This window comes from Elephas maximus, chromosome 2 (assembly GCF_024166365.1).
Source record: "Elephas maximus indicus isolate mEleMax1 chromosome 2, mEleMax1 primary haplotype, whole genome shotgun sequence".
Taxonomy (NCBI): Eukaryota; Metazoa; Chordata; class Mammalia; order Proboscidea; family Elephantidae; genus Elephas; species Elephas maximus.
In genome coordinates, this window is record NC_064820.1 from 165,791,377 (window position 1) to 165,818,397 (window position 27,021).

Sequence of the window (27,021 nt, forward strand, 5' to 3'; positions counted from 1 at the left end):
AGCGTTGCAATGAACATTGGTGTACAAGTCTCTGCTTTCAAGTCTTTTGGTATATACCTAGGAATGGAATTGCTAAGTCATATGGTAGTTCTATTTTTAGTTTTTTGAGAAATTATCAAAGTTTCCCACAATGACTGTATCATTTTTGTATTCTCATCAGCAATGGGTAAGTGTTCCAATTTCCCCACATCCTAACCAACATTTGTTATTTTTTTTTTTTTTTAAATCTTAGCAATCTTAGTGGGAATTAAATGATATCTCATTGTGGTTTTGATTTGCATTTCTCTAGTGGCTAATGGGAAACCCCGGTGGCGTAGTGGTTAAGTGCTACAGCTGCTAACCAAAGGGACGGCAGTTTGAATCCGCCAGGCACTCCTTGGAAACTCTATGGGGCAGTTCTACTCTGTCCTATAGGGTCGCTGTGAGTTGGAATCGACTCAACAGCACCAGGTTTTTTTGGTTTAGTGGCTAATGAATGGGCTTAAGCATAACAACGATTGTGAGGATGGCGCAGGACTGGGCAGTGTTTTGTTCTGTTGTACATAGAGTCTCTGTGAGTCAGAACCAATTCGATGGCACCTAACAACAACAACAGCAACAACAGGCATGGATCCTATTTCACTTTTCTGGATGTGGAAATCCAATTTGCCCGGCACTATTTATTGAAGAGACTCTTCTTTCCCCATTAAATGGACTTAGCGACCTTGTCAAAAATCAGTTGACATAAATGTGTGGATTCTCAATTCTATTTCATTTTTCTGTTTGTCTGTTGTTATACCAGTACCAGGCTGTTTTGATTACTGTAGCTGCATAGTATGTTTTAAAATCAGGAAGTGTGAATCCTCCTACTTTGTTCTTCTCTTTCAACATGGCTTTAGCTATTCAGGGTCTCTTGCCATTCTATATAAAGTTGAGGATTGGTTTTTCTATTTCTGTAAAGAAGACTGTTGGAATTTTGATCTGGATTGCATTGAATCTGTAGATCACTTTGGGTAGTATCAATCCATGAACATGGAACATCTTTCTGTTTATCTTCTTTAATCTCTTTCAGCAGTGTTTTATAGTTTTCACTGTATAAGTCCTTCACGTCCCTGGTTATATTTATTCCCAGGTATTTAATTCCCTTAGATGCTGTTGTAAATTGAATTGTTTCCCTAATTTCCCTTTCAGATTTCTCATTGCTGGTGTAGAGAAACCCAATTGATTTTTGTTTGTTGACCTTGTACCCTGCAACTTTGCTAAATTCCTCTATTAGCTCTAGAAGTTTTCTTGTGGACTCTTCGGGATTTTATACATATGGGATCATATTATCTGCGAATAGAGATATTTTTCCTTTTTCTTTTCCAACCTGAATGTCTTTTATTTATTTTTCTTGTCTAATTGCTCCAGTAGAAACCCTAGTGGCATAGCGGTTAAGTGCTACGGCTGCTAACCAAAAGATCGGCAGTTCGAATCCACCAGGCACTCCTTGGGAACTCTACGGGGCAGCTCTACTCAGTCCTATAGGGTCGCTATGAATCGGAATCTACTCGACAGCAGTGGGTTAATTGCTCCAGTTAGGACTTCCAATATAATATTGAATAGAAGCGGTAAGAGTGGATACCCTTGCCTTGTTGCTGATTTCAAGGGGAAAGCTCTCAGTCTTTCTCCATTAAGTATAATGTTGGCTGTAGGCTTTTCATATATGTTCTGAATCATGCTGAAGAATTTCTCTTCTGTTCCAACCTTCTCTAGGGTTTTCATCAAGAAAGGTGTTGGATTTTATCAAATGGTTTTTCTGCCTCCATAGAGGTGATCATGTGGTTCTTTTCCTTTGTTCTATTGATGCGGTGTATTATCTTGATTGACTTTCTAATATTGAACCATCCCTGCATTCATGGAATAAATCCCGCTTGGTCAATGTCTTAGTCATCTAGGGCTGCTGTAACAGACATACTACAAGTGGACGGCTTTAACAAAGACAAATTTATTTCCTCACAGTAAAGTAGGCTAAAAGTTAAAATTCAGGGCGTAGGCTCCAGTGGAAGGCTTTCTCTCTCTGTCAGTTCTGGAGGAAGGTCCTTGTCCTCAATCTTCCCCTGGTCAGGGAGCTTCTCAGCCACAGCGACCCTGAGTCCAAAGACCCCAGGTCCAAAGGACACGTTCTGCTCCTGGTGCTGCTTTCTTGGTGGTATGAGGTCCCGGACTCTCTGCTTACTGCCCTTTCCTTTTATCTCTTAAGAGATAAAAGGTGGTGCAGGCCACACCCCAGGGAAACTCCCTTCACATTGGATCAGGAATGTGACCTGGTAAGGGTGTTGCAATCCCACCCTAATCCTCTTTAACATAAAATTACAATCACAAAATGGAGGACAACACAGAATACTAGGAATCATGGCCCAACCTAGTTAATACACACATTTTGGAGGGGACATAATTCAATCCATGACAGTCTGTTTGCTAGTATTTTGTTGAGGATTTTTGCATCTATATTCATAAGAGATATTGGCCTGTAGCTCTCTTTTCTTGTTGTATCTTTGTCTGGTTTTAGTATCAGGGTTATGTTTGTTTCATATAATGAATTAGGGAGTGTTCCTTCTCTCTCTGTCTTTTGGAAGAGTTTAAGCAGTAAGGATGTCAATTCTTCTTTAAATGTTTCATAGAATTCCCCAGTGAAGCCACCTGGTCCAGGTCTTTTTTTTTTGGTGGTGGGGGGTGGGGGGGAGGTCCCTGGTTGGGGGATGTTTTTGACCACTGATTCTCTCCTCACTTGTTATGGGTCTGTTGAGACTTTCTATTTCTATTTCCTCTTGCGTCAGTTTGTGTGCTTCTAGGAGTTCGTTTATTTCATCTAGGTTATCCAGTGTGTTGCTGTGTAGTTGTTCATAACATCCTGTCTAATTCTCTTTATTTTTACTGTGTCAGTTGTAATATCCCCTCTTTCATTTCTTATTTTGGTTATTTGTATGTTTTCTTTGTCAGTCTAGCTAAAGATTTGTCAGTTTTACCGATCTTTTCCAAGAGCCAACTTCAGGTTTTATTGATTCTATTTTTCTGTTTTTGCTTTTATTTATTTCTGCTCTGATCTTTGTTATTTCTTTTCTTCTCATAGGTTTAGGCTTAGTTTGTTCTTCTCTTTCTAGTTCCTGGAGTTGTTGAGTTAGGCTGTTAATTTGAGATCTTTCTTCTTTTTCATGTAGGCAATTATTAGTACAAGTTTCTCTCTGAGTACTGCCTTCACTGCATCCCATGAGTTTTGGTATGTTGTGCTTTCATCTGACTCTAAGAAATTTGTGATTTCTTCCTTGAACCATTTGTAGTTCAACAGTGTTTTGTTTAATTTCCATATGTTTATGTATTTTCCAGGCTTTTTTCTGTTATTGACTTCTAGTTTCACTTTGATGTGGTCAGAGAAAATACTTTGTATGATTTCAGTCTTTTTAAATTTATCAGGACTTGATTTGTGACCTAAAATGTGGTCTATCCTGGAGAATGATATGATCCATGTGCACTGGAGTAGAATGTATATTGTGCTGTTTTTGGGTGGAGTGTTCTATACATCTGTTAAGTCTAGTTGGTTTATAGTGTCATTCAGGTCATCTGTTTCCTTTTTGATCTTCTTTTTAGATGTTCTGTCCGATTTTGAGAGTGGTGTATTGAAGTCTTCACCTATTATTGTAGTACTGTCTACTTCTCCTTTCAATTCTATCAGTGTCTACTTTATATATTTAGATACCCCTGTGTTAGGGGCGGAAACCCTGGTGGCATAGTGCTACAGCTGCTAACCAAAAGGTTGGCAATTCAAATCCACCAGGCACTCCTTAGAAACTCTATGGGGCAGTTTTACTCTGACCATAGGGTCACTATGAGTAGGAATTGACTCGATGACAATGGGTTTGGTTTTTGGGTTTATGTCAGGTGCATATATATTTATGATTGTTAAATCTTCTTGATTAATTGACCCTTTTATCACTGTATAATGTCCATCTTTATCTCTTCTAATTGATTTTGTCTTAAAGTCTACTTTGATATTAAGATTGCCACCAGAGTTGTCTCTTCGTTATTATTTGGCAATAAATCTCTTAACATAAATGTCCTACTGGTTCTGCTTTGGTTGAACCCTGATTGATACACAAAGTAAGCTTAATAGCAATGATCATTATTATTATCATCTCTCTGAGAAGTCCCCAACAGTGGGTCTGCACATAGTAAGCTCTTGGCAAATGGCCATGGAGCCCCTTCTTACAAGACGAGCAGAAGCCACAACAGTTTCTTCCATGACTCCAGAGAGGCCCAAGGCAGTAAGGATAAGTTCCATCTCAAGTCCCCAGCTGGGGCAGCCTCACAGCCCCATCCCTTCTCATACCAGTGCCAAACACGAGGGATAACCACTTGTATACACATGCCAGGCCCCCCCACACAAACACTTCAAAACAAAAAAACCCATTGCTGTCAAGTTATGACTGATGGCGATCCCATGTGTTACAGAGTAGAACTCTTCCCTAGAGTTTTCTTGGCTGTAATCTTTATGGAAGCAGATTACCAGGTCTTTCTTTCAAGGTGCTGATGGGTAGATTCGAACCAACAACCTTTAGGTTAGTAGGCAAGTGTAAATCATTTGCACCACCCAGGGACCTCCTAAACACTTCACATATTAACTAATTTAATCTTTACAACAGCCCTATGAGGTAATTACTATAATTCTTCCCATTTCACAGAAGGAGAAACTAAGTCTCAGGGAAGCTCATTATTTGCCCCAAATCCCACATCTGAGAAGTGAAAGAGTAGGGGCCTCAACCTGAATCAGATTGTCCACCCCCCTGGCTTCCTGACAGCTATGAACCTGCCACAGACATTGAAGAGGTTTTGGAGTAACAGAGATGGGTCTCTTTTCATTTTTTTTCATTTTACAAGATGGCCCTGTGGGCCTACGTTGAGCTTTGGAGTCAGTGGATCTTGGTTTGAACTCCAGATTTGATTCATCTTTGTATCCTGTGTATTTGGCATGTAGTAGGTGCTTGATGCATGTGAAAGCTGGACAGTGAACAAGGAAGAGCAAAGAAGAATTGATGCATTTGAATGATGTTGGAGAAGACTATTGAATATACCATGGACTGCCAGAAGAACAAACAAATCTGTCTTGGAAGAAGTACAGCCTCAATGCTCCTTAGAAGCGAGGGTGGTGAGACTTCATCTTATGTACTTTGGACATGTTATCAGGAGGGACCAGTCCCTGGAGAGGGATATCATGCATGGTAAAGTAGAGGGCCAGCGAAGAAGGGGAAGACCCTCAAGGAGATGGATTGACACAGTGGCTGCAACAAAGGGCTCAAACATAGCAATGATTGTGAGGATGGTGCAGGACTGGGCAATGTTTCATTCTGTTGGGCATAGGGTTGCTATGAGTCGGCATTGATTTGACGGCACCTACCAACAGCAAGGTGCCTGATAAATATTAATCGTCATATTTTCTTTCTGGGCCTCAATTTTCTCAGTTGTACAGTGGGGATACTGATATATTCTTTGAGCTTTTTAGGTGCCCAATAAATTGAGTTCCTTCTTTCTTATTTTACTGTTGCCACTCACTTTGTATATATACACTCTTCTCTCCTGGTATCTCTCGCCCTTACCCCCAGGTGGGGTGGAAGGAGAAAGGAAGAGGAGAGAGATAGGGTATAAAAAAGCCAGGACAAGGAAAGAGCAGGGTTTGTTAGAGAAACTACGTATTAAAAATTATCTTTTGAGATATAAACATGTATATAGCAACATATGTCTATTCAGTATTTAGGGCCAACATATTACTGGATCAGTTCTTACAGAGACCTCATATTGAAGGGCAATGATGCATTAAAACTCAAAAGTATTCTTTGTAAGAAGTGCTAAAAAGCTGTAATTTATGATTTTGCATGCCCCGGCTAGAAATCAGAACGTTGTAACAATTAAGTGAATTCACAAGACCCCAGAGGGCCAGTAGTCTTTTCTGTTTTGGAGAATTATCGGCACCTTCCTTTACTCTTCAATTTTACTGCTTGCAGTATTAAATGATTACACTGTGATTTAGCTTCTCTAAATACTCTATCGTTGTAACATGAAAAATTAAAAAATAATCTGCTTTAACTTAGAAAGGTTTTTAAGTTATGTAGACAATAATTTATATAATACACCCCTTTTATGTAAGATATCTACACTTAGAATTGGACATTCAAGATCTCTTCCCAGTGACCACAGTGAGTTTCTGGCCCTCTGGCCATCCATGTGAGGGTTTTTTGATGGTGGTAGTGAGAAAATAAATCTCCAACCTGGACACTCAAAAAAGAAAAAAGAAAGAGTAGTGTTTGCAGATGAAGCAGACTCTGCCATTTTCTTGCTGTGTGCCCTTGAGCAAGTGACTTAACCTCTCTGAGCCTGAGTTTTCTCATCTGTTAACATGGAGATAGTGAAAGAGTGCCCATATCACAGACATAAACACATGCGATCACCTTTGTGAAGGGCTCAGCTCAGGATCTGGCTCTTTGGTCAAGTCCATGGACAGGGCTGAGGGGCACAGTGGGGATCCACTGGTGAGCATTAGGGGGTGGTGCTCCACCCAGGTCCCCCCAGGGCACCCCTTTCCCCAGGAAGAGGCAGGGCTGAAGGGGCTCATGTCTGCAGCCAAGGCGGAGCTCTTCAAGTTGGTAATAAATGAACAGGAAAGGAGATTCCATTACGCAGGAATGTCTGGGGAGGGGGTGGGGAGGGAGTCAGCTCCTCTCTCAGCATCAGCCAGCCCTGTGGCCTTGATTGATGCGCCTTGCACCGAGGCAGCAGCAGGGTCTGGCGGAAGGAGGTCCCCCCACCCCTCCTGGAGCGAGGCCAGCAGCCAGATGTTCCTGGCCTTTGGGGAGTGGGCGTGGGGGCAGGGAAGGCCGGCAGTGGGCCAGGGGGCAGCCATCCAGATGTTGAGCCTCTGCATCCTTCCTCTAGCAGCTGGACTCAGGTGACTTTGGTTCTGCTGTTTACCTTTGGTCAGTGACTGTGCTTCCCTGGGCTTTGACTGGCCAGGACTGGGAATGGTGGTCCTCACCTCCCTGTCCTGCTGGGAGAAGCTGCCCTGGAGCTTTAAGCTCCAAAGAGGAAAAAGCCCCACCTACCTAAGGTTGTTGTCTTACTCTGGCTGGAGCCATAGGGTGAGGTGAGTGAATAGGGCCAGAGCCATCCATGGGGTAGGGAGGTTGGGGGTGTGGTCTCTGAGTCTGAGGTTTAGGGAATGTTATGGATTGAATTGTGTCCCCCAAAATGTGTGTTGTAAATCCTAACTCCTATACTTGTTGATGAAATCCCATTTGGGAATAGGCTTTTCTTTGCTATATTGATGAGGCCATATCAGTGTAGGGTGTATTTTAAGCCAATCACTTTTGAGATATAAAATGAGCAGATTTGGCACCCAAAAAAAAAAACCAAACCCATTGCCATCAAGTTGATTCTGACTCACAGCGACCCTACAGGACAGAGTAGAACTGTCCCATAGGGTTTCCAAGGAGCGCCTGGTGGATTCAAACTGCTGATCTTTTGGTTAGCAGCCATAGCTCTTAACCCCTACACCACCAGCGTTTCCAGACTTGGCACAGTTGGGGGCAAATAGATGCCACACCACATGAAGATCACCCAGGAACCAAGGAACAGAAGCTGAAAAGAGACAAGGATCTTCCCCTAGAGCCGAGAGAGAGAGAGAGAGAAAACCTTCCCCTAGAGCCAGCACCCTGAATTCAGCCTTCCAGCCTCCTGAAGGGTGAGGAAATAAACTTCTGTTCATTAAAGCCACCCACTTGTAGTATTTCTGTTATAGCAGCATTAGATGACTAAGGCAGATTCTGGGCAAGAAGACCATGGTTCCACCAGCAGCTGTTAAGACACAGACAAGGCTTATTGCCTTATATGCTCCGCTCCAGCACCAGGATTGAAGCAAAGAGTTGCACAGCACCATCTCTGGGTCTTCCAGGGACTGTGTTATGAAACAGGTCATCATTGGAAGACAACAGAAAAAATAGAGATAAGGAACAACCCAAAGAGAGAATTAGGTAGAATGATTACCCAAAAAACCAAACCCAGTGCCGTTGAGTCGATTCCGACTCATAGCACCCGTATATTAACTGCTAACTATTTGGCATACATTTTTTTATTTTTTATATTCTAGGTCTATGTATGTATATAAATATTTATGTGTGTATTTTTTCCTAAAAACAGACTCATCGTCTTTTCCTAGCTCTGTGACTCGCCTTCCTCTTTCGGCAGCGAGGCGTGGACATTTGCCCATGTTAGGAAGGAGAGAGTCTTGTCGACCTTTCGGGTGGTTTTCCTCTTGCAGCTGGTCTGCATTGCCAGGCTTTCCGGTTATTTTCAAAATTTCCCTAATATGGACAATGCAGCACTGAATCTCTTTGTACCCACACCTTTGCACACGCGTGTGGTTTATCTTCTGAGGTTAAGGTCCAAGAAGTCAGATTGCTGGATCAGAGGGTATGTTGTGTGGGGGGCTCTGGGGACTTAGGATCTAACTGACCTCCAGCAAGCCTGAACCAATTTAACTCGCACATGCAGGTCCTCATTCCTCTGGCTCTGCTCTTGTACTTCCCCCTGGAGCTTGCCCTCGATGTTCCTGACCCTGGCCCCCCTTTGGAGGAAGCTGGGTGGTGGTGCCTGCAGGGACACCTACCTGTGGCTGCAGTGGTCACTCTGCCCAGTGGGGGTCTGTCTGCATCATTCCCCATTGATCTCTAGAGGACAGTGCAGGGTGGGGGAAGCCCTGGGTTGGAATAGAATGGGCCTTGGATTCATCCTGTCTGGTCCTCACTTTTCCCATCTGTAAACCAGGGAAGCCGATGTCACAGCTCTCTTCCAGTTTATACAGTCTGCGAATGACAGTGCCTCCTCTGTGCCCCACCTGGCTGGCAGGGATTTCTGCAGCCACATGGGGACAGTGGTGGGCACGAAGCTAGGACATCCGCCTCGTGAGTACTCACCCTCAGGCCTGGGCCTGGGCGATGATCCTCTGTGTACCACCAGAAGCAGGTGGGCCACCAGGCAGACATGAGAAAGAACTGGCTAGGGTGAGGGCAGCCCAGCCTAGAAGTGAGCTACTGTTAGGGATTGAATTGTGTCTCCCAAAAAGTAATGTTGAAGTCCTAACCCTCGTACCTGTCCATGTGTCTCTGGAAATGGTGGTATTCTATTGTTATGAATTGACGTCTTTGAATTATGGTGTTGGCAAAGAATAATGGATACACCATGGACTGCCAGAAGAATGAACAAATCTGTCTTGGAAGAAATACAGCCAGCATGCTCCTTAGAAGTGAGGATGGCGAGACTACATCTCACATCAGGAGGGACCAGTCCCTAGAGAAAGAAGGACATCATGCTTGGTAAAGTAGAGGGTCAGCAAAAAAGAGGAAGACCATCAATGAGATGGATTGACACAGTGGCTGCAGTCATGGGCTTAAGCATGACAACAATTAAGGGGATGGCGCAGGACCGGGAAGTGTTTACTTCTGTTGTATATGGGATCGCTATGAGTCAGAACTGACTCAGAGCCACCTAACAGCATTGCTATATTAATGAGGTCATGCCAGAAGAGGTTGTGTCCTAAGCCTAATCCCTTCGGAGAGATTGTCTTTCTAAAATGAGCAGAATAGACAGAGACACACAGGGGAAGGCAGAAGCCATGTGAAGATCCCTCCACCAGCCAAGGAATGCCTGGGGCTACTGACAAGAAAAGACCCTCCCCTAGAACTGATGCCCTGCTTTGAATTTCTAGCCTCCAGAAACTGTGAGACAATAAATTCTTGCTCTTTAAAGTCACCCATCTGTCGTACATTTTGTAACCCCCAGCACTAAGGAGCTAAGACAGACACTGAGGGAGACGTTCTTGGGGAGGCAATTGCGACAAGGTAGTATGAGCTGTGGTCTCTCAGAGCAGGGTTGGAGGAGGGGAATCAGCTTGGGGGTGACCTCTGCAGGGTTCTTGGAACCCAAGAAACCTGTGAATTGCACTGAACCAACAGCACCTTTCATAGTGTTCACATGTACGCACTCTCATTTAGCTTCAGACACACACCTGCAGCCTCCTGCTCCCCACAGAATTCCTTTCCCTCCGCCAGCACGTGTACACACAGGCATGTGCACAGTGCGTATACACTAAATGAAGTCTACACTTTCGTTGCCTCATACACCCTCGATCACACCAGACACAAAATAAGAGTAATAGTTTTAATAATAGTTCACATTTACTGAGTATTTAATTTGTGGCAGGCATTTCCCCCATCACCATCTGTCAGTTTGTGTACTGTGGTGGCTTGGGTGTTGCTATGATGCTGGAAGCTATGCCACTGGTATTTCAAATACCAGCAGGGTCCGCCATGCTGAACAGGTTTCAGGATGGCTTCAAGACTAAGACAGCCTAGGAAGAAAGGCCTGGCAATCTACTTCTAAAAATCCACCAGTGAAAACCCTGTGGATCACAACAGAACATTGTCTGACAGAGTGTTAGAAGACGAGCCCCCTGGGTTGGAAGGCACTCAAAATACACAGTGGCCATAACAGTGCACTCAGACATACCAACGATTGTGAAGATGGCACAGGACTGAGCAATGTTTCTTTCTGTTGTACATAGAGCTGCCAAGAGTTGGAGTCGGCTTGAAGACAGCTAGCAATCCCAACAGCACCAGGCACAGCCCAGGCAGTGTTTAGTCTTCACAGCAGTCCTTAGGAGACAGGTGCAGTCAGTAGCTCCATTGTACAGATGCGGCGGAGTAACTTGCCTGAGGTCACAGAGATGGGCGAGCAGCACAGCCCCGCCCTCAGCACGCACACCCGCTTCGCCACTCCCTACACACTGGGCCCACCTTGTCCCTGCGCGCAGCATTCCTGCCCAGGCAGCTGTGGCCCAGTGCTGGCCACATGAATCCCCCACAGGGGTTCACCCAGCCCTTGGTACACAGTTGAACAGACCCGGCCTGTCCAGATTCAGGCAGCAGGAGACAGAGTAGCCCTAGGCTGTAAACCACCTTTTTGGCTCTTGTACAGACACAGAGTTTTTCCCAGACCTGTGCTTCTGAGCTGTGAGGGTAGCAGGTCCTCCCTCCCCACCACCCCCCTGAGCCCCGCCCCACGTGTCTCTGAGCCCTTTCCCTTTCCCTCCTTCGCCTGCCTCTTCTCATCTCTTTCTCTCCCCTACTCCCTTAGGGACAACCTTGTGGACCTGCTTACAGCAGGCCTGGCACCGAGGCCAATGCTGGAGTTCTCATGGGGAGGGCAGCTCATCCCATCCTGTGACACCCAGAGGAAGGGACTTGCTCAAGGTCACTTGGATTGGGTGGCAGAACCAGGTCTAATAATCAAGCCTCCCTACGTCCAATCCACGCCTTTAATCTGGGGAGACATGGCAGACACACAAGGAGAACTCTTGGTCAAAGGCAGCTTGTGCTGCATGTCAAATGTGGGGCTCAGACATGGCCCGCTCCAAGAGTTCAGAGTGAGCATAACACTCGTTACAGTTCCAACGTATTGGGCCCTTATATGTGCCACGCGCTGATACATTTCTCTTATTTAATTCCTGTGATAACCCAATGAGGTAGATACTAAAATGACGTATCGCATGGCTCAAACCTGATACAAAAGATCTCTTTAAAGTTTTAAAAAGCAAAGATGTCACTTTGATGACTGAGGTGCACCTGAATCAAGCCATGGTCTTTCCAATGGCCTCACATGCATAAGATAGCTGGACAATGAAAAAGGAAGACAGAAGAATGGACACATCCAAATTGTGGTGTTGGCAAAGAATATTGAATATACCCTGGACTTCTACAAGAATGAACAAATCAGTCTTAGAGGAAATACAACCAGAATGCTCCTTAGAGGTGAGGATGGCAAAACTTTGGCTCGCTTACTTTGGACACATCATCAGGAAAGACGAATAGCTAGAAAAGGACATCATGTTTGGTAAAGTAGATGGTCACCGAAAAAGAGAGAAACCCTCAGTGAGGTGGACTGACATACTCGCTAGCCAAAACAATGGAGTCAAACATACCAACACTCCTGAAGATGGTGCAAGACTGGGCAGCGTTTCGTCCTGTTATGCGTAGGATCACCATGAGTCTGAGCTGACTCAACTGCGATTAACAACAATAACATTATTACCATCTTTCCCCCATTTTACAGGTAAAGAAACCAAGCCTCACAGCTAGTCTATAGCAGAACCAGGACTCAAACCTAGTTCTGTTTTCTTGAAAATGCAACCTCTCTCACCAGGTTCCACTGCTTTGAATGAGAAAGGAGTTGGGTCATTCAACAGGTGAAAGCTTTGGTGAGGAGCTGAAATTTGAGAAGCCTTAAAGCATGGGCAAAAATGGAGGAGAGAGGGAATGTTCTAGGAACTGGGTGCTACCTGGGAGGCTGTAATGTACCTGGTGAGCTCCAGGACCAAGGAGGGGACAGACAGGTCTGAGGGGAGGCTTGTGGTTAAGGGAGCCAGGTGAGATCTTGGTACCCTTTGATTATTCCTCGAAGGAGGAGTGGAGAGGTGAGCCTGGCCCTGGTACCTGGGTCTGGGGCACTCTTGGGGCCTCTGCCAGGGTTGGTCCCAGAGAAGCTGCAGGAGGGCCTAAGCTGGGCAAAGGTCTCCTTGGCGTCACTAACCAGGCCCCATGGAAGGAGGAGCCAAGAGGCCCGTGGTGGCTGTGCCACCCCCAGAGACGGACACTGCCGGAAGGGGGCACAGGCACCAGGATCTGAAGGCTCTTGGATTGTGTCAGCATCGTATATGGGGAAACTGTGGGCCAGTACACCAGGTTGGCAGAGGTGAGTACCCAGGCAGAGGCTGCCTTCAGCCTTGGCAGACCTGATGGGGCTGGTAAATAGGAAGGGAGAAGGGGAACCAGTTGTTTTTCTCTAGGTGGGACAGCTGAGGTCAGTACTGCGATAAAAATCCCCAAATCACAGAAGTTAGAATCATACCCTAGAAGAACCAGTAAACTGTTCAGGCAGGAACCTCCTAAACCACAGCCCATGGGTTCACATACCACCTGGGCACAGCAACTTGATTTCCCCTGTTCTAGTTAAACGCGTCCTCATCCTTCAGCTCAGCTGGGTGACTGCTCCTTAGGGAGGACTTCCCTCATGTCCACCACACCCTGGAGATGTGGTCAAATTCCTCTGGAATAGTGCTTATAGAACTAGAGCTTTTCCTGTCATAGTTTGTAATTATATACTTGTTTGTGGGGTTATTTGATTGATACATGTGCCCCTTCTAGCTGTGAGCTCTGAGAGGACAGATGTGTTGTCATGTTCACAGAGCATCCTCAGGCTTTGGCATAAACTAAGCATGCAGTAGATATTTGTTGAACAAATTGTTGGGTGGATGAATGGGTAAATAGAAGAATGGATGCATGAATTAATGGGTGTACAAATGAACGTGTTTACGGATGGTTGGATGGATGGATAGGTGAGTGGAAGGATGACTACATGGGAGAATGGTGGATGGTTGAGTGAATAAATGTGTAGATAAATGGGTGGTGGGTGGGTGGGTGGATGACTGGATGTCCAGATGGATAGCTGCATTAGTGGATGGATATACGGGTGGGTGGGTGGGTGGGTGGAAGAATGGTTGCATAGATGAATGAATAGATGGGTGGCTGTGTCGATGGAACCTTAGAAAGTTAGACTGTTATTTAAAAAAAACACATTTGCCTGGAGTCAATTCTAGCTCATGGCGACCCCACGTGTGTCAGAGTAGAAATGTGCCCCACAGGGTTTCAATGGCTGATTTTTTTTAAGTAGATGGCCAGGCCTTTCTTCCAAGGTGCCTCTGGATAGTCTCGAACCTGTTTGCACCATCCAGGGGCTCTGTTGCACTGTTAGAATGTTAATAATCACGAAACTCTAGAATGCTGAAGTCATGTCACATTTATTTATTATATCGTTAGAATAAAACATAGCTCTGTGTCATAATTAACAGCGACGATTACAGAGCTCAACTCCCTCTTATATGAGATGAGCAGATGGACTCTGAGAGGGGAAGTAGAGCTGTCCAAGGTCACACAGCAAATTAGGTGACCCCAAATCCTTGTTTCCTCAGCATTTGGAAAAGCAATTGAAGTAGCCTTTAAAAAAAAAAAAAAAAAAAATTTTTTTTTTTTTTTTTGGTAAAGAGGTCAAAACCCCTTTGTTCCGGTTCTGTCTTTCCATGTTTCTGAGTGACCTTGGGCAAGTCGTTGGGCCTCCATTTTCTCTTTCAAGAGAAAGGATGGATCATTAGAGAGTCCTTCCCAGGGCCAAAATTGAGGGTTTCACTTATATTCTTGGGAAGGCCAGGCTTGCTGGGCTTTGTCAGGCCTGAGTACAGATCCCCCTCCCCACACCTTTCCCAATGCCCATTGGAGCCATCAGGTTGGACAACGGCCCAATCTGGAGTAGGAGGACCAGCCTCCATCTCTCCCTTGAGCCAGCCTGGCCTCCAGCCTCACCTCAGTGAGTGCCACCAGGGAGACTGCAGGTGGTAGAAGGGCCCCTCAGTGAGTTCCTGGCTCCCACACCCTGCCTGGACCCTCCTCACTGCTGCTTGGACTCCTGAACCCCCAGCCCCCAAAGCTGAGGGGAGGCGTGCAGCAAGGAGAGCTCCCCTGAGCCGGCCTTGGGCTGCCTGCCTCAGTCCAAAAGAAAAGGGGTTCCACATGTCGATGGGGAGAGGGGCCTCTGTGGCAGCAGGGGAAGAAAGTCCTTAATTGTGCTCAGAGGGGCCCCAGGCACAGGACAGAGGGAGTCAGAGAGGAGGGGATCTCATTCTGTGTGTGTGTGTGTTTATGAGAAAGACAGACAGAGAAAGATTAAGGAAAAAGGGCCACACAACTGGCAAAGGTGTAGAGGTAGTGCGAGGAAGAGGCGAGGAGGCTGGGAGGTGGCTCCCAGAGGCCATAAAGTCAGTCTGAGGCCTTTGGACTTTATCCTCCAGAGAGCAGGGAACATTTTTTTTTCTTTTTTTAAAGGCTTTCACATTTAATTTATTTGACATTTAAAAACTTCATATTGCATGCCGGTTGCAAAAAAAAAAAAAAAAGCAAACAGCACAACTGGAGGTTCAATAGAAAATCCATTTCTCTCTCCCCTCCCCACGGTTCCCTCCTGAGAAGCAACCCTGTTGCCAGTTCTTGCATGTCCTTGGAGCGATGTCTAGGCTGTGTTTGCTTGAGGCACTCAGCCCTCTTTTTACACAGTGGGAGCATATTATGTGCACCTTTCTGCTCCCCTGTCTGGTCTACAGTTCATCTCTCAGCAGCACACGTAGGCCCATCTCAGCGACTGTCCCACTGTATGACGAGCTGCATTTTGTTAGCCCCGTCCTTATCAAAGGCTGTTGAGATCGTTTTATGCTTTTCGCTTCCACAACAGTTCTGCAATGAATACATCATTGTGCATTCACCTTTGAACACATGGGCTGGCATATGAGTCAGATAGGTTCTTGAAGTGATACTGTGGGCTCAAAGGGTAATGCCCTTAGCATTTAATAGATACCACCAGGTTGCCTGCTGGGAAGGCTGTGAGCAGGGGGATGACAGGCCTCCATGATCTGGTCAATTGCTACTGTTGCATTTGGCAGGGGGTGGAGAGAGGAAGGGATTTGATTATGTGCCACATAGTCTCTAGGTCTGAGCTGGGCTAAAGATCTTCCAATGAAGGATTGTTTTAATCCTGTGAGCCCTTTCAAAGCTCCCAGCTCTGGTGTGGGTCCTCCCAGCACCTTGAAGCCTGGGGAAAGTGGCCTGTAGACAAGTGTCTTTGCTGTGAGGAGAGGGCCCACATCCCCTGGGGTGGCTGCAAACAGCCTGGTGGGGAGAGGACAGGCTGCCGGCAGCTGTGAGAGGCCTGGGTTCAGCCAAAGCCCGCACGGAGGGCTGCCAAGAGTTTCTTTTCATTTTTCCAAGTCTTGTGCTTTGGGTTGGGGCACTGTGTCATCCTCATGTTTCCTATTACTTTACAAGGCTCCCATCAAAGCACCAGCCGTGCAGGCCCTTTGATGTCTGGGCTGGAGCTGCCTCTGCTTGGGGGAGAAGCAGCTTTGCTGAGTATCAGGAGGAGAATCAAGCCCAAGACGGTCCCCAGGCCTTTCCTGATGTGCTCCCCACTCCACTCTGACTGGGACCACCACAGCCTGGCCAGGCTGAAAGGCCCCTATGATAAAGCCCAGAAGGGGATGCAGAGGCCCAGAGAGGGCAATGGGTCTGCCTCAGGCCACACAGCATATTGGTGGAGACCTCCAGCTCTGGCAGTGATCAGAGGCTGGGGGAGGCTGTGGAGAGGGTCATGAGCCCAGCAGCATTTGGTTCTCTTGATCCCTCAGTTTCCTTCCTTGCTTCCTAGGCCCTTCTGGCTTTGACACTCTGCAGTTGAGGGTGGTAGTAAAGTATGGGTGTCTGCAGGCATCCTGTCTTGGTTCAAAACCCAGGCGCTTTCCCCCATAGCTCTGTAAGTTATTTAACACCTCTGAGCCTGAACTTTCTTCTCCCTAAAATGGGATCACGACGATTCCCACCTTGGAGGGTCCCTGTGAGGGTAGAATGAGAAGATGCATGGAAGGCCCTGGCACAGGGTAAGACTTGAAAAGAATGGCTGTTATTATCATTGTGGAGGATAATAGTAAAAGGGGAGTGGGAAAGGGTTTCTACCCCCCACCCTTGTCATGTTCTAAGGAGGGACTGGGCTTCCATTGCAACCTAGGGATTTAGCTCCTTTTCCACCCCTCTCCCAGCTCTGCATCTCGAGTACCAACTGCTGAGGCTTTGGAGGGGGTGCGGTGGATGGTGAAGGGTGCCAGGCATGGGAGGGGGCAGCGATGGTGTCTGGGCTGGGGCCCTGGCAGGGGGGACGGGTATCTGGGAGGACATGGCCCTGCAGCCCTTGCTCCAGGAGGTGGGGAGCCAGAGTGGAAAAAGGGGGACTGTTTCCTGGCAAAGCTGAAAAGGTTTGGATTTGACTTGGAAAGACATTGAGAAGTCCCTGGCGGCTGCCTTCTCAGAACGGCCTCTCTGAAGTTGAGCCCGGGCAGGGGAGGCTGTTTTGTATAAAGGGGCTCAGGGGACCTCCGCAGTGGAGAACCGACTGGAATCTTTCCCCCGGAATTGCAACACCCGCAGCCAAGCCCCCTGCACTTCCTGTAGGCCTGCCCTGGGGCTGGAGAATTCTGACCCTGGAGCCTGTGCAGGACAAGGGACATGGGACCAGGACAGGGGAGGAAGGGACTCTGTCCCCCACCCCCATGCTCACAGATGGGGAAGGGGAAAAGCACCTTCTGAGATGGCCCCAAGCCTTGATCCCTCAAGCTCCATCTTGTTATTTTTTGTCATATCTGTGTTTAGTCTGTGATATTACTTACTTAATATTTTTCTTTAAACTGACTCACTTTTTAAAACTTGAATACATTTATTTTAAAAGGAACTTCATATGCTACTATAAATAAACTTGTACCATTTCATAAATGAAATGCCTGTTGCTGTCGATTGGTTCTGACTCATGACAATCCCATGTGTGTCAGAGTAGAACTGCACCCCATAGGGTTGTTAATGGCTGTAATCTTACAGAAGTGGATCTCCAGGCTTTCTTCGCAAGCTCCACTGAGTGAATTTGAACCGCCAACTTTTTGCTTAGTAGCCGAGCGCAGTTTGCACTACCCAGAGATCTTCGTGCTATAAATAGTAACCATAAAACAAACACACACAAAAAACAATGTTAAATTCCAGCTAGACCCCAGACTTGTTCTCTCTCCGATTAAAAAAAAAAAAGATTAGCAAGTGTGAGAACTATGTTAAAGGCAGGCTAGCGCTCAACTAAGACTTTCTCATTGACTAGGTTTGCCGGATAAAATAAAATATTGCATGGGACATACTTATACTAGAAAAGTATTCATTTGTCTTTTTTTATCTGAAATTCAAATTTAACTGGGAGTCCTTTACTTGTATTGGCTAAACCTGGCATCCCTGTCTTTGGGGAATGAAAGAGAATTTTTAAAGGAATAACTTTCTCACTGTTAAGAGATGAGATGATGCGGTGTCCCTATGCCACCAAAAATAATCTAGGAGAAGGCTGTTCTGATTCAAGGTGGAAGCAGACAATGGGAATTTGGAGCGGGGAGAGACCATTCCAGCTGGGAACACTCTGAACAGCCCCGCAAAGAGAAAGGAGGCTTTGGGGCTGGCTCCCATAGGTCCAGGAGTACAAGGCAACAATTTTGGAGTTTTGAGCGCCCTTCCCCCCGACGACCCCATGGCCTAAGGGACAGAGGATGGTCCTCAGGGATGAAGTTTTGACCTTCCTTTCAGAGGACAGAGGGACTTGTGTTTGAGTGCCTGTCGTTTGTGAGCAAGAGTGGCTGTGTGTTTGCCCAAATCACACCGTTCTCAGGACAGGAAAGGGCTTTTGAGGGCATCTCTTCTAACACCTCCCCCCGCCAGCCCCTGTTTACCTCTCGCAGAAATCTGAAGCTGGCTTGCACTTCTCCAGTAATGGGGTGCTCGCTACCCTCCAGAGACTCTCTTTCCATCAATGGACAGCTTTGACTATTAGACAGCCCTTCTTCAGACTAAACGGAAATCTGCCTTTCGGTACTATTTTTATAGATTTCTTTCTGCCCTCAGTGAACAAAATACCCCCTCTGCCTTAGTACAGTCTTTCAGAGATTTGGCAGCCATGATGATAGCCCACTGGGTCTGAACAGGCCCATTTCTTTGACCTGCTCCTCTTATGGCTTTGGGTGTCTGGCTTCCTCATTTGCAGGGAAGTGGACTTGGGGCCCAGGACTGAGGCATTGCCTGGGTAGCCCTGTCTGTCTTCAGGCAGGGAGCAGGGAGGAAGCTGGCCACAGGGAATGCTAGGAGCAAAGGCTAGAGCAAGAACCAAGACAGGGAGGGAAGTTCCATTCTTGGGGATGCTCAGCCTGCAGGAATTACAGAAAGGGACCTGGACCACGGGTCTGGAGACCTGGGCTCTGTTCTCTAATTTGCTGTGTGACTGCAGGCAATTCCCCTCTCCTTTCTAGGCCTTAGTTCTGCTCTATCTCCATCTATACTTTACCTGTATCTTTATCATCTATACTACATATTATCTTGGCCTATTCTTATAGGTAGAAACATTTGTGCTTATTCCGATTGTCTGGTGCTAGCTAGCTAAAGCCTGTACTGGCTGAAGTTCTATGATGGGAAGGCTTCTGAGGCTGTGTCTGGGCTCAGTGGGAAGACGGGCAGAGCGTGGACAGTGGAAAGGTGGTCCTGGAGCTGCATATGTGGGGGCCACGGCCTAAGGGAGGGGATGGCCTCTGAAAGTGTGTGGCTCTGGAAGGATAAAGCAGCCCATGAGGTGATCAGTGAAGTTAGGTATGTGGTAGGGGTGGCCCCGCTGGGAGGAGGGGGGCACTCCTGCATGGTTATGTCTCCCACTTGCAGACTCTCACACGTGTGCTAACACACTCTCTGCCACCCAGACGGCCAGAGGACAGAGGCCCTCTGTGGAGTCTTGTGAACAGGCCAAGACTCATGGCTTAAGGGTGGTGGGGAAGGCGGCAGGGGTGTCTGGCTGGGAGGAGGGGAGGCGGGTATACAGATGGGGTTCTCTGCCAGGGATAAGGTCTTTAGGGAATAAAACTACGGGTCAGAGCTAGGGCTCGGTTATTACACAAAGGGACTTTCTCCCCATCCCTGCCCTGCAGGCCCTGAGAGGCTGGACTCAGAGTATCTCAGAAAGGTCATGTTGAATCCTCAAGCTAAAAGAATCCCTAAACGTCAACTCTGCCTTCTCCTAGCCTAGAGTCAGGCCTTCCTGAGAGATGACATCTCTGGCTTTGGAGGACGGGCAAAAAAGGCAGTCTCGTGACCTCCATGGCTCTCTATTTCTGTCCCTGGTTCTGCTACTATCTCTCCATGTGACTTTGTCAAGTCTCTTTCCCCCCTCTCGCTCTGTGCATTAGTTTCCCCAACTATAAGATTAAGGACTTAGATAGATGGTTTCTAAAAGACCTTCCAGGTATCACACTCGCAGACTCCATGTTCTCCACAATAAAAATAATAAGCTCTTATAGTTCACAGAGCACTTTCCCGTTTACCACTTGATTTATCTCCCAACAACTTGGCGAGGTGGGCATGCTGAATGTTATCCCTGCAGCTTGTTAGATGATCAAACTGAGCCTCAGAGAGGGGAAAAATCTCTTCCAAGGTCACCCAGTGAGGTAATGATGAGCTGGGACTCAGACCGGCACTTCAGACCTTCATCCACTGTACCAGCAGCTTACAAGAGGGCTCGGTGGGACTCTGAACGCTTGTGGAGGGGGATCCAGAGCCTTGAGGTCCCAGAATATGGGGGAAGAGGAGGATCAGGTCGAGCAGGCGCAGTTGCTTCCCTTTGCTTGCTTTCTATATGAATTTTCAAGCACGAGGTATTTCCAAGAAAAATTATTTGTGGCCAGACAATTTGAAAGTCCTGTACTGCTCCAAGACTTCTCAAGGGGGAGACACCCCCTTCTTAGCTGTACAAGCTCTGGGTTGGGTAGCTTTATCTGGGGTTTAGGCAGGAGCTTCACATGTCTAATGGAAATGAAGGGGGGTTGCACGTTTTAGATCAGAGATACTCAGTGGGGGATGGCATTTGGGTGGAGTTTGGAAAACTTCACAACACATAAAATCCTAAAGAATGAAAATGTCTGCACCAGAACATTAATGCTGGAATGGTCTTTAGAGACCATCTGGCCAATACATCCCTGCCCTATACTGGATGGAGGCTGAGGCCCAGAGGGGGAGGAATTTGGCCCACGGTCACACAGCTTCAGTGGCAGAGACAGGATTAGAACTTGGGTCTCCTGGCTTCCCTGATAGTTTCAGCATGGCCACTGTCTGGGGAGGCAATGGAGGGGTGGGGCGGGGCGGGGGGGTGCGTGGGGAGGGGAAGGGGAGGGGGAAGGAATCGAGGAGGCTAGGGGCTGGACCTGGGGACAGGCAGACAAGAGGTATGTGGAGCCCAGCTACCCGCTGATAAGAGACCCACAATGCCATTCCAAAGGGATATTTTATCAAGATGTAATTTTTCCCGCTGCCGACACTATTTTCTTTCTCGTGCAGACTGCTGGTCTTCGCGATAAGGCGCCTAGACATGTTCACACTAAGGCAGCCAAAACATGAGGCAGGAGGAAAAAAATTCCCTTCTTAATCTCCCCCCACCCGAGCCCACTCCCCCCTCATTTCCTCTCATTCTCTCTAAGTTCTCATGCCCGCCCCCCACCCCCGGCCCAAAGCTGGCTGCTGGCTGGCCTCTTCCTGCCTTCCAGTAAGTCTGCCCAAAAGAGCCAGGAAGGTATGTGGCCTGGAGAAGGTCAAGGGAGAGACTCGTGGAGGGGCCTCCCTGGGGACAGAGGCCCAGGCCACAGGCTCTCCCACGACTGTGCATGGGGGAACGGCAGAGGGGGCCATGTTGTTTATGGGTTTTCCTGGGAGCCGTCTCCCCCCGGGCCCCCCCCCACCCCCACAATCCCTACACACAAAACCAGAGCTTTCTCTGGTTTGGGGGTTTAAGCTGGAGGCAATTACAGCCTCCCCCAAATGCAGATGCTCTGCTCCCTGACCCCTTCTTTTGACCTCCTAATCCAAGGCCTGATGGGAATTTCTGGGGAAGGGGGGTTATCCTTCCTACTTCCACCTAAACTCCCCAGACTTCAGAGATATGGTCAAACAGGAGATCTGGGATCCTGACCCAACAAGTCCACTCTTGAACCAGTCCCTTGTGCTCTCTAAGCTCTCAAAGCCTCAGTTTCCCCATCTGCCCACTCAAGGTTTTGGACTTGGATGTTCTGACCCTGAAATTCTACCCCTGGCATTCTGAGGATGTTGTTCTACCCCTGGCCTCCTGGGTGCTTGAGAGTGGTCTGCGGGGGCCACCACGTATCAGTACCCGCCCCTGCTCTGCTCAGGAAGTCCACCCCACCCTCCACATCTGGATGGAATTTATCCCCAAAGCAACTCAATTACCGGTGATCTGATCAGGACGGCTCATGTGTCAGAGGGGCCCTGGTGAAGGTTGCTCTGCCAGAGATGAGGGCTCCTGGGCCTGTGATTCCCCCAGCTCACAGCCCAGAGCTCCTGCCTGAGGCCCCTGGGGAGACAGGGCCTGGTGAGCAGCATCCTGCTGAGCGAGGGGGAGGGGACCCAGAAGGGGCCATCACCTCTGCCTTGTCTCAGGCCCTCCATTCAATCAAGACCTGAATCAGGACATGGAGACGGGAGGGCAGGGGCAGATACCCACTGGGGGACCTTGGTGGTTCAGTGGTTAAGAGCTGGGCTGCAAACAGAAAGGTTGGCAGTTCGAATCTACCAGCCGCTCCTTGGAAACCCTATGGGGCAGTTATACTCTGTCCTGTAGGGTCGCCATGAGTCAGAATCAACTCAATGGCAGCAAGTTTGGTTTTGGTTTGGCCTGGCCAAATGCCTGGCCAATGGACTGTGTGAGGAGTGTAACTCCTCATGGTTTCTGTTCACGTTCTGACCCCTGAGAGGAGGAGCCTGGCTGGCCAAGGCTGGTGCTTACTCACAAGGCTATGATAATGAGGGTTTGGGAACCCAGTGTTGTGTTTTATTATGCCCACCTTGGGAAATTGATATAATGCGTACCAGAACCCTGGTGGCACAGTGCTTAAGAGCTGTGGCTGCTAACAAAAGGTCGACAGTTTGCATCCACCAGGCACTCCTTGGAAACCCTATGGGGCAGCTCTACTATGAGTTGGAATTGACAGCAATGGGTTTGCTTTTTTTTTTTTTTGCTTTCTGTGGCTTCTGCTGAGCTAGTTGGGAACAGTGAGCTTTGGGGTTTTCTGTTTCTTCAAGTCTCCACTTAGCAAATCTTATTCTGGGCCCATTACTCAAGGATTGCTTTCCTGGACATTGTTTGTACCTTTTTGCTGTCCCTACACGCCTCACCCCCAACTTACACAGGAGGATCTCTTCAGCCCAGAGTTCTGGGCCACAGTGTGCTGTGCTGAGCGAGTGTCCACACTAAGTTTAGTGTTAATATGGTGACCTCCTGGAAGCAGGGGACCACCAAGTTGCCTAAGGAGGGGTGAACGGCCCAGGTCAGAAGTGGAGCAAGTGGAAACTCCCGTTCATAGCAGTAGCGGGATCGAGCCTGTGAATACCCACTGCCCTTCAGGTGACACCAAGCCACAGCTCTGCATAGGCTGGGCAGGGCTTGCCAGCCCAGGGCAGCAGTGCATACACACAGATGCACACGCACACACACACACATGCGAACGTGCACACACACTTGTGCACACGTGCATGCACACACACTCCCTCCTTCCACTGGAGATTCCAACCAGGTCCACTCTAGGGCTCAGTTCAGCAAATACTTACCAGTGCCAATTAAGAACAAAGCACTGTGCTCAGCTCTGCTGTGGGGAGAATGAAAAGCATGAGGTGGGATCTCACTCCTCAGGGGTTTATAATGTCACTGAGGATATAAAACCCTGACAGAAAAGGCAGCCTGCAGAGTGGTTACGAGGATAGGCTCTGGAGCCGGGGTGGGGTGAGGGGTGAGACCCATTTGAACAGCGGCTCTGCCGCCCACAGGCGGCGGGCTTCGGGCAAACCGTTTAACTTCCCTATTAGCCTCATACGGTTGTGAGGAATGAACTGGAGATACATGAGCCACTCAGCCTGGGGCCTGGTTCCACGAATGATGGTTCTAGTATTATTTTATGAAATAATTAGCATCAAGACAATAACCTCTCATTTACCTGAAAACCTTCCTTATGCAGGACCCAGCCGAGAACGCATTATGCTCCCCTTCTACAGAGGCCTTTGAGGGGTCTCCAATAAGGAATATCAGGTCTGTGCACCAGAGCTCCTGGCCTTTGCTTGTCAGTAAGAGGATAGAAATGGAGAGAGGGGTGGGTGACAGGGGGCTCTGGGTGGCCTGGGGATGCCAGGCTGACGTGGGCAGAGGGTCTGGGTTGGGGAGGATGGAGGGTTGGGTGGAGGGCAGACTCACAGGGGTCTTGCATGCCCCTCTAGCTCAGTAGATCCCCTGTGGCATAGGGGAGCTGCTGTGGGTTCACATAGAGGGTGATGAGATGGAAGAGCTTCCCCAGGGAAATGACTCTTGGGGGCTGAGGCAGGTTACACCAAGGGACATCCTGCTGGTGAGAGGGCTGGGTAGGGTCTGCTGGGATACACAGAACTTAATGCTGGGACCCTCACATGAAACACCAGATAGGGAGATCACTATGCGCCTGACAAAGCCCCTTTCACATCCTTCACATCCTGTGATCTTCCTAACTCAGTGAAGCAGTTACCCCCACTTCACAGATGAGAAAACTGTGTCCTTAGAGGAGGGAGCTCACACAGCTCCCTTAAGTGGCAGGGTGAGGCCAAGAGCCCAAGTCTCTAGCTCCGGCATCATGACCCTTTTTCCACGGAAGGTTTGGGGGGTGCTCTGCCTGGCCGGGGCCAGGAAAGTGACTATGACTCAATGTAGAGATATTCAATAGTAGCACAGCACCAGGCAGTCTTGGGGCAGAGTGGGGTCAAGAAATGGGTAGGCCCCAGGAGGTTTGGGGCACTGGTTGTGGTCAGAAGAACCTGGGTTAGAGTCCCAGCCCCATGCCTTATTACCAGTGTGGCCTGGGGAAGCATCTGAATCTCTCTAAGCCTCAGTTTCTCCCAAATGGGGATGCCCATGGTATTGTCCTCAAAGTGGAGCCATGAGGGGCCCGTGACAAGGTGTCTACAGAGATGGGGGCCCTTTTTGTACTGTGAGCACCCAGAGGGGTGGGCTTGTCTCCCAGTGACTGTTGAATCCCTAGCCAGGGCTTGGTGCATAGTAGGAACCAGTGAATATCATCACCATAAATCGTTCACGGTTATGATGGGCATGGACAGTGTGTCCAGCACTGTGCTGAGTACGTAACCAAATGGGTTGTTAGACATAGGTGGAGGGCGAAGTGAATTCTAGCAGGCGTGGGGAGCTGAGGCCCCTGTTGGGGGGGGTGACTACAACCCCATGGGGGATACTGGACAGAGCCAGGCCCTCTGCAGACCACAGGGAGGGGCCCTGGGCTGGGGGAAGCTGGCAAACAGCTCGCCAGAAAGGCCATGCCCGTCAGCCCAGGGTCTGCAGATCCCGGCTTGACCCCACTCGCTCATCATCCTGCTGTGTGACTGGCCAAGGCCCAGCTCTCTCTGGTCTCTGTTTCTTTTCCCAGAGGACAGATGGAGGAGGTGAGGGACAAGGAGCCAAGCTGAGCCGTCAGGGAGGAAGCTCCCACACCTGAGGCCTCCAGGCCTGTTGGGATCTGCCGGCCTGAAGGGGATTTCCTGGGGCCGGCCCAGTTCCCAGCCCTGCTGACGTTTCCCCTGGATGGGTGCCCAGAGTGGAGGGTGCCCTCAGAGCAGCAATCTCTAGTGGGGAAGGCAGGCGGGCACTTGCCCAGCCCACACACAGCTCTTCCTCTGGGTCTCCGGGGTCTAACCACCCCCAACCCCGAGGTGGGGAAGTGGGGGGGGATCCCTCCTATTGCAAGAAGAAGGCACTGCCCCTTGGCCCAAGATCCTGATTTGCTCTGTGACCTCAGGCAAGTCCCTGCCCCTTTCTGGGCATTGGTCTTATCTCTGAAACAAGGAGGGCAAAGACTTCTAAGCTCTTTCGGAGCTCGAACCCTCTGGGATCCTACTGGGCATGGTTGGGGGGAGGTCTGGGAAAGAGAACTGGGGTGGGGGCTGGATTCCAGGGACTTGCTTTCCAGCTATGGAGCATAAAGTACAGAAGGTGGAAGGAGAGTGGTGGGAAAAAGGAGCCCCAAGGCCTCCAGGTAGCTGCAAGAAGGGACAAGGCTGGCCTGTGGCTTTGGAAACATATTTATTTTTCAGTGTCCTGTGTCACTGGGGGCTTTTTCTTTGGGGTTTGAAATGCTCCAGAAGTCTGCACTCTGCATGTGTGTGTTTGTCGAGCAGAGTATGGGCTGTATTTATTCATCCTTTCGCCCGAGCCCTTAAAAATATAGACGGCTAATGTCTTCAGTATGTATGAAATATCCCATATGCTCGGAAACAAAAGGGGCTCTGTTATTAAAGTTTCATTTCCACACGCCCCCTCCCCTCCCTCCCGCCCGCCCCCCTGACACCCTGCCCTCCTCCCACCCGCTCAGCCTGCTCCGAGACAGAGCTAGCGTGAGGAGGTAGGCGGGCAGGCAGCCGGGCAGCTGGGCAGCTGTGGACAGAGCCCAGGCACAGCCGGTCCCTGTGGCTGCGGGTGCGGTGTCTGGCTCCAGGTGAGGGGAAGACGGCGGACAAGGACGGTAGGGGCTTCCAGGGAAGAGGGGCCTCTGGGTGCCTGGGATGGGCAGTGTAGGCATGGGGGTCGAGGTGGCCCTTCTGTAGGGCCGGGACCCTGGCAGGGCCTGGCTGTCTGGGACGGAAATGCCCTCTCTGCTGCTAACTGAAACCACATGTGTCTCCCAGGCAGCGGGATCGAGAAACCGCCAAGCCTGAGACTGGGGGCTGGGGGGAGGAAAGATGCAGGCTGGACCCGCTGCCCACCGTGTGCCCCAGGGTGGGTGAGGGGGCTGCAGCAGAAGGGTTGGGGTAGTTTGCATGGGTGCCAGTGAGAGCGTGTACAAGAACATGAGTAGATGTCTGAGCGCTGCGTGTGCACAGGTCGCGGAGACGGGTGTGTGTGCGTGTGTGTGTGTGTGTGTGTGTGTGTCTAAGGGTGCATACCGGTTGGGGTTTCTGTGCCCCCGCAGGGCCTGAGCGCATGCACAATGGCCCATGACCATGTGACACGCACATGCCTGGGCACACCAGAGAGCGTCATTTTGAGTATTCCTCACAGGCCTGTGGAAGTGTGAGTGTAGATGTACTTTGTGGGCCTCTCTGTGCACACAAGGGGGCAAGGAACACAGCAGTGTGTGCATGTGTATACGTGTGTGTGTGTGTGAGCGTGTTTGCAGGTAGGCGAAGCGTTCTGTGCACAGGGCCGAATTGGCTTCCC

The 27,021-nt window shown here is 48.9% G+C and overlaps 1 protein-coding gene across 9 annotated transcripts in view; it reads left to right on the forward strand.

Annotated features, from left to right (window-relative positions):
- The window catches only part of NDST1 (N-deacetylase and N-sulfotransferase 1), a 173,150-nt gene that overhangs the window by 126,102 nt on the left and 20,027 nt on the right, over positions 1-27,021 (forward strand). The gene's annotated exons all lie outside the window — the stretch shown is intronic.